The sequence below is a fragment of the Eleutherodactylus coqui genome, chromosome 8, assembly GCF_035609145.1.
Source record: "Eleutherodactylus coqui strain aEleCoq1 chromosome 8, aEleCoq1.hap1, whole genome shotgun sequence".
NCBI lineage: Eukaryota > Metazoa > Chordata > Amphibia > Anura > Eleutherodactylidae > Eleutherodactylus > Eleutherodactylus coqui.
The window spans coordinates 150,365,584-150,375,974 of NC_089844.1; the positions used below are offsets into that span (position 1 = coordinate 150,365,584).

At 46.3% G+C, this 10,391-nt stretch overlaps 1 long non-coding RNA gene across 1 annotated transcript; it reads right to left on the reverse strand.

Annotated features, from left to right (window-relative positions):
* Window positions 1-2,406: 2,406 nt before the first annotated feature.
* LOC136577620 (uncharacterized) lies at window positions 2,407-9,701 on the reverse strand. The gene is made up of 3 exons (XR_010786524.1): window positions 9,641-9,701; window positions 4,032-4,203; window positions 2,407-3,062 (listed from the first exon to the last, which is right to left on the reverse strand). It is a non-coding gene; the product is annotated as an uncharacterized lncRNA (long non-coding RNA).
* Between the last annotated feature and the right edge of the window lie 690 nt (window positions 9,702-10,391).

Consider the following 10,391-nt stretch of genomic DNA (forward strand, 5'->3'; position numbering starts at 1 on the left):
TTTACGGACCAAAATCACCCAATAAAGTCTATAAAGAACATTTTTTGCACGCTTCGTTTTCTGTGGATTGTGACAAAATGGACATCACATGGGCCTTCTTGCTTTTTTTTCGCCCACACATGAAAAACAGCTGACACATGGATGCAGCATGGGCATAAGAATAAAACACACACGGACAACCCCTATACGGCCGGCTCCACACGGGCGCACACATATTTGCAAGCGATGGAACACTGAGTTTGCGGAATGAGCAATGCTTTTTTTGCACCCGCATTGAAGTATCGTACTATATATTTGGCCCCTCAGGACATGTTCATTTGTGCGCGGCAAACAAAAACACCCCAATTGAAATGGCTAATTAGTTCCCGAGGTGTTCTTTTTCCAGTGCGATTACAGTGTTTCACGCATCTCCATGCGTATTGTGTGCCCCCATTGACTTCTATGGGGACCTGTGGTGCGCAAATGTGCAGAAAAATAGAGCAATGTTTTATCTTTCTTTTGCGGAAGCGAAATGTAAATGAAGTCATTGAGATCAGCGGGTTCTGTTCTCTGCATATTGCGGTGTGAAGCCAGCCTAACTGAATGGCTGCCCGTCTGGCCACATGGCATCGCCCGCCCTATATATATAGCGGGGTTATCTCTGCACTGACACACTGGATACATACATCCTCCTACGCACCAATAACCTCCGCACGCCGCGGTCAGGGGAAAAACTATCAGCACAACCTATTTTTAAAAAAAAAAAATAGAATTTGAAGCAGCAAAATCTACAATGGAAAGCAGCAGCCGAGGTGAAACCGCGAGAGACCAGCGGCGCGGTCTAGACACAGATAGACCCCACAGCGGTGCGCCTAGTGCCGGGTTATATGGCTGCACCCACCAGTAACATCACAGTGCACAACACCAAGGCTTGTATACACCGGTCAGTAAAAGGTCTCTGCAAATCCTTGAGTCATCCTCTTATGGAAAGATGATTCTTAGTCATATCTGGGCGGTGACCACTATGGGAGTTGTAGTGGCGGCCATATTGATTGTGACCCAACTTTCCCAGAAACAGAATGACTCAAGTCCATAGACTTTCACTGCCTCCATTCACCACGTGTTACGCACGGGAAAAAGGTGTGGAAAATACGGGGTGACAAGACCCCTTGTGAATGAGACCTTATGCACACACATCGCTTCTGCAGGAATTCTAGTTATTGTCCTAAACTACAGTTCCCAGCAGGCATTGCCAGACTGACAGTCTGACTAATCGCACACCGATCTGAACTTTAAAGATACAGAAACTTTTATAATCAAAAGCATAATTCAACCAGACAACATCAAAGAATTGCCTAGAAGTATAACTCAATAGTATGTGAGCGCAGCGCCCGTCCATATCAGTCCGCTGGTCCGCTTCAGTATAGAACACTGGCAGATGAGAGACGAATGGAAAGGCAGCAAAAAAGGAATTCTAGTCCTGCTTAGGGAGATTAAAGGGGCTCTCCATTTGTGTACATAAAGTTAATTGAAGCAAGAGCCGGATGTTCTACTGTTAGAGGAAAGACCGTTCCATCACCAACACAGAAGGATGTTCTTTACTGTAAGAGCAGTGAGACTGTGGGACACAAAATCCACAAACAAGGCCATCAACTAACTTTATTGAATGTTCCTGGAGAAGCACAGATACAAGTAAAGCTTACATCACAGTGTAAGGAAAAGTTTTGCAACTTTCTAATATAGTTTGCATTTCAATTTTAAATATTCAAGATCTTTGCCTGCTGTCAGTGAATAGAAACATTGTTTATACCTCAAGGCTTATAAACCTGCCCTTGATCATGTGCTGCTCCTGGCATGTTACAATGTATCAGAGCTCTCCCTTCTAGTGGGCGGTGCAGCTGTGTGAGCAGGATACATTTTCAAACTCTGTGTTTGCATTCACTGAAAGCAAGCAGAGATTTTGAAAATTGTCAGCAAGTAATACACATGTATATTAGCAGTTGTAGACCTTTTCATTATACAGTAGCAAGAGTAATTCTGTAAAGACCTCTGGCAGGATGCACTCAGCAGTAAGTACCCGATGGCGGCCGACAGTTGGCTTTAAACAACCCCATTTTCTCAGCAAGGAGCTGGGATCAGAAAAAAAATCTGATACAGTCCAAAGCCGATCTCCTCCTCCATCAGGGGCGAGAATAAATTGACTTCTTCGTTAAAATAGCAAGGGAGGGTCCTGCTGCCCAGATACCCGATGAGCGCCTCTATGACCTGTAGGAAACGGTCGGCTATACTAGACTCTGACCAATCAGATGAGTCATTACTGACATGGAGAAGAACACGTCTTAGATGGGTGAAAGACAGTTGGCCAAGTTCTGAGCGCTGATGGCCGATATTCTTTAACATGTGTAGGCGCTTCTTCTGAATCGTTGCTGTCTAGGCCCTGGAGGCGGAGAATCTCCTCGCGGTAAAAGGTCCTTCACCAGGGGTTTTCGGACGGGGCGGTAGAGTGGGGGTATGCCAGCAGGATAATGTCTTTGGTTTCAGCCTCCAGCCTAAGGTCATGAGCACAACAACCGGCCAAACATTGCACTCAAAGACCGTCCCGATCGATGGCCAGTTAATGGACGATGTGATGGTCTTCTGCAAGGACTCCACGATTATCCTGGTAGAAAGGTAGCCCCCCAACATATACCTGTCCCATGGACTAAGCCCCCAGACTGTATACTCCAGAATAACCCTTTTAATTATCCAAAATAGAGCGTCATTGAGATGGTCCACAGTGCCGGTTCAAGTATTAGAGGCAGCAATACGTAAGCCTGGTCCAAACTGGTAACGGGGAGGCCATTACCCAGGGAACCCCTGCAACTGCATGGCGAACAAAGGCATTTCGGGGTGCTTTGCCTTCAGAAAGTCCTGTAGCTCGCTAACAAAGTCCAGCAGCAGCTGTCTGGCCACTTGTGTCTTGTCGTCGGGCACAACTGCTTTGTGGGTGTAGTAATGCAGGAGGGTCTCCCGTACGGTGAGGCACATTGGGGTCTTCTCAGCAGCAGGGGGTTGTGGAGGATCACTGCTCGAAGCTGCGACATCTGGAAGGATGGAAAGAAAAGAATCAGGCTCTCCTTCGCTCCATCTCTTGCTATAAAAGGAACCGGTCAACTCCGAACGGCACTGAACACTAAGTTATAGTGTGTGGGGAGGCGACGGGAGTCAGGGGGGATGTATTACCTTTACTCACCTACTCCTGCACTGCTCCACTCACCTGCTCCTAGTAAAGTCCGCACGCAGTCAAAAAAATAGGACCAATTTCAGACCGCTGTGCGAACACAGTCCCATAGGCTTCCAGGGGAGAGCGTGTGCACAGCAGTTTGAAAAGAGCTTGGACACCGCAGGAGGAACAAAAAGAAAAATACATTTTTTTGACTCTCCCAAGGTGTCCACGATCCGTCCAAAAATCTGACTCTTTTCAAACTGCTGTGCCTCCCCCAGATTCTCAGGGGCGTTGCATTTAGGAATATGTAGCGTTCACGCTCCCTAAGGGACATTCATAGAAGATTAGACGACAGTTTCTCACACAAAAAAGCAGCAATTTTTTGCACGTGGGGATCTGAGCAAAAACTTGCAACTTTTTCACTTTCTATGTCACGACTACCAATTATTTTTTAAAGAGCGTGGCTTGTCAGAAAGGGGGCGTGGCTAGCACAGACAGCCATTTATGTATAATATACGCTGGTGTAAACTATACCAGAAATGAACCCCAGATCGGATCCTGCATACATTTCTGATTAGGTGCATGGAGGAGCTGAGATGTGCCTAATATATGAAGAGTTGTGCTCCTACTCATGTATTAGGTGCGTCATGCCCCGCTGGAAATATTAAGACCAGCACTTGAAATACGGGGCTTAATAATGATTTCCCCGGTGTTGTAGTCTGAAGTAGAAATAAACCAGGAGATTTCTGTTAGCAGCTTTGGGTATGACTGGAGTAGAGATGTGATATAGCATATTATATATGATATTATATCCACCGGTGAGGACACTTTCGGTTCCTCTGCTGACCTGTGACAGGCGGGTCGGGCTCGGGTGCTGCTAATGCACCGCTCAAGTCCGGGCAGGTTGCTTTTCACAGACGTTTGGGGGAGGCCTTCATCGGAACGGCTTACTTCCAGCTTTCTTCTATGGTTTTCTCTTCCACTTTCTCCTCAGGGGGCGATGCTGCTCGGTGAATCAGCTGCAGACAATAGGAGTAGAATTAGACATAATCATGTGCAGAGGCAGCTTTACAGCAATGACTCATTTAAAGGGACCATGACCCAAATGCATATGTATTTTTCATTTACACAGTGCCAAATGTGAAATCTCCTTTAATGTGGTCTTTCCCATTACTGACATTCTTCACTTTTTTACACGAAAGGCAATATATGTTTGATCACTGGGGGTCCAACTGCTGGAACTCCCAGCGATCCTGAAACTAGCTCATCCGAATGCCCCATATGAATAGAGCAGCAGTGCGTATGTTGAACCGCTCCCCCGTTCCCTGCTACTATGGGAGGAAGGGAGATGGCTGTCCTTGGCAATCTCCTTCTGTCCCATAGAAGTGAATGAGACAGTAGTCATGCCTGTACATCGCCTCTCCATTCATGTGAGGCATTTGGGTGCACCAGGCTCAGAGTCGCTGAGGGTCCCAGCAGTCAGACATGTATCCCCTATTCTGTAGACAGGGAATACAGCTCTGAAGTGCTAAAACCCCTTTGAGTATAATTTACCACTTACATATAATTCCTGAGTTATATCATGTCTTATACTCCAGTCACACATAAAGCGGCAAAAAGGGGGGCAGCTTTTTGCCACAAATGGCTAATCGCACCGCGGGAACTTCTTTTTGCCACACTTGGCCAATCGCAAGGCGGGCACCTTTTTTTCATTTCCCCACACGGCTAATCGCACTGCAGGCACCTTTGTTTCTCATTCGCCACACACGGCCAATTGCACCATGGGCACCTTATTTTTGTTCACCACACACAGTCAATCGCACCTTGGGCACCTTACGGCCAATCGCGCCATGGTCACCTCTCTTTTTCGTTTGCCACACACGGCCAATTGCACCATGGGCACCTTTTTTATAGTTCGCTACACACGGCCAATCGCACTGCGAACACCTTTTTTATAGTTCGCTACACACGGCCAATCGCACTGCGAACACCTTTTTTATAGTTCGCTACACACGGCCAATCGCACTGCGAACACCTTTTTTATAGTTCGCTACACACGGCCAATCGCACTGCGAACACCTTTTTTATAGTTCGCTACACACGGCCAATCGCACTGCGAACACCTTTTTGTATAGTTCGCTACACACGGCCAATCGCACTGCGAACACCTTTTTTATAGTTCGCTACACACGGCCAATCGCACTGCGGGCACCTTTTTTATAGTTCGCTACACTCGGCCAATCGCACTGCGGGCACCTTTTTTATAGTTCGCTACACACGGCCAATCGCACTGCGGGCACCTTTTTTTTGTTCACCACATGCAGCCAATTGCACCGCATTGAGATGCGGCAGATGTCAGTCTGGAGGCAATGGGTCCCAGAGAAAAACACATAGTGTCCCAGTAAAAATAACACCCCCAATAGTAATAGTACCCCCTAGTGGCCCCAGTAGTAATAATGCCCCCATAGTAGCCCTAGTAGTAATAATACTCCATAGTGACCTAAGTAGTAATAATGGCCCCCATAGTGATCCCTGTAGTAATAATAACCCCATTGTGGCCCCAGTAGTAATAATGCCCCTATAGTGGCCCCAGTAGTAATAATACCCCCATAGTGGCCCCAGTAGTAATAATGCCCCTATAGTGGCCCCAGTAGTAATAATGCCCCTATAGTGGCCTCAGTAGTAATACCCTCCTAGTGGCCCTAGTACTAATAATACCCCTATAGTGGCCCCAGTAGTAATAATGGCCACCATAGTGGACCCTGTAGTTTTAATGTCCCCATAGTGGCCCTAGTAGTAATAAGGACCCCATAGTGACCCCAGTAGTAATAATACCCCCATAGTGGCCCCAGTAGTAATAATGCCCCCATAATAGCCCTAGTAGTAATAATACCCCCATAGTGACCCCAGTAGTAATAGTAACCCCAGTAGTAATAATACCCCCATAGTGGCCCCATGGTGACCCCAGTAGTAATAATACCCCCATAGTGACCCCAGTAGTAATAGTGGCCCCATAGTGACCCCAGTAGTAATAGTGGCCCCATAGTGACCCCAGTAGTAATAGTGGCCCCCTTAGTAACCCCAGTAGTAATAATGCCCCCATATCACCCCTCTTTGACGTTCTCTCTGGATGTGGCTGGTGTTTTTTAGCATGAAGTAGCTGACAATCAGGAATACTGGAGATCTGGAACCCCTTCCCAGCAAACTGTGAGTCCGAGGTTAGAGCCGGGGGTCTGGTTGCTGATGGTAGTGGGGGTCTGCTAATTATAATTATAGATCCCCACCGTACGGCCCCCAAAGAAAGGAATTGGCCCGTACTGCCCCTTATTATGTCCTTTACGGGGTCGGCAGGACAACTAGCCGCGTTACGCCATATTACGGACGCGTTCTCCCTACAAGCGTTACTCTGAGGGCCTTACTATTATATGGTAACTTCTATTTAGCACAGCTGAGGGTTTGTTACAGATGCAGTCAGAGCCGACGATCAGCTGTGAATTCTACTGGATGGCAGTAAAGTAAAGCGGCAGAAAAAATGGGAGAAAAATAAAAATCCGTAATAAAAAAAAGTAATAAAAAACCTCTTTTGCGCACTTTTCCTCTTTTGTTAAATAAATAAAAACCCGCATTCGGTATTGTCGCATCCGTAATGATCTGTACAAAAAACGGAACCGACTTCTGATCCCGCACGGCAAGCGGGGTAAAAAAAATGAACACACAAAAAAATAACGAAACTAAAATTCTTTTGGGTCATTTTGCCTCCCCAAGAAAACACAATAAAAGTGATAAAAAAAACACATGGAGCCCAAAGTGGTCCCATTGAAAACTGCACCTCGTCACCGAGCCCCACTGGTCAAAAATAAAGTTATGTGATTTTGAATGCAGCGCTCTAAAACGAAGACCTTCCAAATATGACTCAATGTTATGGCTTTTAAAGAGCGGAGATGAAAATCCCCCCCAAAATCGTCGCCTCCTTAAGCCTAAACTAGGTGGTGTCACTAAGGGGTTAATGCCTTTAACTTGATGCACTACAACACTGGCAGCCCTGGAGACGGCACATGGCAGATCACCGTAGCAACAGAATGTCCAGAGATCTCACCCGGCGGCCATCTTGTGTCGGCTGAGCTGGACAGCATGCAGATGACAAGTGCAGGTATGTAGCTCCTCCCTCAGCACTGAGGCCTCGCCCACACATGGCGTAGCTGGTAAAATGGGCACATCTGGGCGTGGTGGGGCAGAGTTACTGAAGGCCTTCAGTGTTTTGGTGTACAACAGCTGGACATGATGTTGCGCAGCATGTTGTGCGCCGTGCGGGGGACTTTTTACACTTTCTTACACTGGCCACACTACTTTTTAAGGGAGTGGGCGTGGCTTCACATGAGGGGGCGGGGCTGCTCACGGCCATCGCATTTGTTTTTACACCAGAAAATACCCCAACTGTATTAGGAGGAGCGAGCGCTCTGTACATTTAGGACGCTTCCCGCCGCCACGATGTTTCCTTAGACCGGCGTACGACGTCGCTGAGTAAATCTGCCCCCAAAAAGCCCTAAATACAGTTTGTGGTTTGTGTGGAGCCGATCCCACGCCATACAATGCGTCAGACGGAGACAGCGTGAACACTGAGCGTGGCTGTTAACCCTTTAAATGCCGTTATCACTCCTGACCATGGCATTTAACCCCTTAATGACGCGGCCCCTTTTTCTTTTTCCATTTTCGTTTTTTCCTCCCCCCTTCAAAAAAATCGCAACTCCTTTATTTATTTATCCATCGACGTCGCTGTAGGAGGGCTTGTTTTTTGCGGGACGAGTTGTATTTTTCAATGGTGCCATTTAAAGTACCATATAATGGACTGAAAAACTTAAAAAAAATTCTAAGTGGAGTAAAATGAAAAAAAAACAAACGACATTCCGCCATCTTTCAGTGCGTCTTGTTTCTACGGCGCACAAACGGCAACACAAGCGACATGATAACTTCATTCTATGGGTCGGTACGATTACTGCGATACCAAACTTGTATAGTTTTTTTTTACTAAACTACTCTTTTTTTTTTTTTTCAAAGACATTTAATTTTTTTCAATTATTTTCTGCGGTCATCTTGTGCGCGCGATAACTTTCCATCGACGTCGTTGAGCAAGGGCTCATTTTTTGCGGGATGTCCTGTAGTTTCTGATAGTACCAATTTTGAATACATACGACTTTTTGATCGCTTTTTATCGCGTTTTTTCTGGGAGACAGGGTAACTAAAAAAGTGCATTTCTGGCGTTCTTTATTTTATTTTTTGGACGACGTTCACCGTGCGGAAAAAATAATGCACTACTTTGATATTTCGGACTTTTACGGACGCGGCGATACCAAATACATATTTTTATTGTATGATTTAGATTTTTTAATAATATATATGGCAAAAGGCGGGTGATTTAAACTTCGACAATTTTTTTTTTTTTACAATTAAAAAAACTTTATTGATTTTTAAAAACATTACTTTGAAGTTCCCCTGGGGGACTTTAACATGCGATGCTTTGATCGCTCCTGCAGTATGACGTAATGCGGGACCCTTGAACATCGTTCGGGGGATTTAAATGCCGAAATGGTTAATAGCCGCGATCGGCCGCACGGCTATTGCCCGCTGGTGTCAGCTGTTATAAACAGCTGACGCCCGCACTGTATGAAGAGAGGTTGCCACGCGGCTCCATGACGTACCAGTACGTCATGGAGCGGGAAGGGGTTAAATGCCCCAATCACTTCTGACCATGGCATTTAAATGCCCCAATCACTATTCCGGGGTCCCAAACGCCCCTCCACTTCTACCCTGCAATGAGATCATGAGGTGCCATCTGGTTGCATGGCTGCGAAGGCATGCCTGTAGTGTGGCTGGAAAGACTGCCTGTCAAAACATAGTATAATGCAATACTATGATATCTTATTATACTCTATGAGCGAGCTAAAGACCGCAAGTTCAAAACCCCTATGGTGACTACAAATAGTGAAAAAATGAAAAAAGTTGTATTAATCTGCAAAACTAAAAGGTATTAAAAGTTAAAATAAAACCCTTTCTTATTTTTTTATACAATATTTAAAAAAAATTATATATATGTGTGTGTGTGTGTTCAATCAAAGAAATGTATTATTTATCTCACATGATGGAACGTCGTCAGAAAAAAAAATAAACATCAGAATTGCATATTTTTGGTCAAATTGTCTCCAAGAGAAAAATGAAAATAAAGTAAATCATAAAGTCACATGTGCTCCGTAATGGAGCTAATAGGAAGTACAGGACATCCCTCAAAAAGACAAACCAAACCATATAAGCCTGGTATTGTCGTCATCGTACTGACCCATAGAATAAAGTTATTTTGTTTTTGTCAAAGTGTGCATGCCGTAAAAATAAGTCCCCCCCACCCCCAAAGATAGTGGAATATTTTTTTATATTTGACCCCAATTAGAAATTTTTAGTATTTACCTGTCCGTTGTCTTTGGATACGACAAATCTCAGCTTCTTCTCGTCCCGCAGGCGCAGTAGAGCTTGCCGGCTGGTTGGGTCCTCGAGAACGCGCGGTCCGCTCACCCCACGGCTCCCGCTGATAGTACAGACCTGAAAATAAACAGAACAGCAGCTTCCACCTGCCAACCGTCCCCCTGCTGAAGGGTAAGTTTGGAATGAGGGGCTTATGTATGTGACTGTTTATGTGCCAAGGGCGGGGGGGGGGGGGGGGGTATCACAGTAATTTGTCGTGGTAGAGGGTGCCCTATTACAGTGATCGCGAACCTATGACACGCGTGTCAGCACTGACACGCGTAGCCATGTTCGTTGACACTCCGCCGCATACAGAGAAGTATGGGGCCGCATGCCAAGAACCGAAAAGAATGCTTCATCCTCGGCTCCTGCACGGCCAGGTGTCACTCACTGCTCCGCTGCCCCTTTTGTGTCCTCTGCAGAGCATAGGGGACACAGAGGAGCGCTGAACATCGCCCAACACGTGGGCACTATCAAGTGCTGTAGAGCGGCGCCGGTGCTCATTCCCTACAACGGAGGACCGCAGTTGGACCGGAGATTGCAGCACAATGCTGCCCCCACCCCTGCTGTGTGCCCGCTGTCAGCCACCATCCATAGAGTCCGGAGCTGTAGGGACGGGACAGACTACAAAGCTGCAGGCAATCAGAAGCTAGGGGTGTGACAGGGGCATTCCCTCCTGCTAAGTGCTGTCACACCC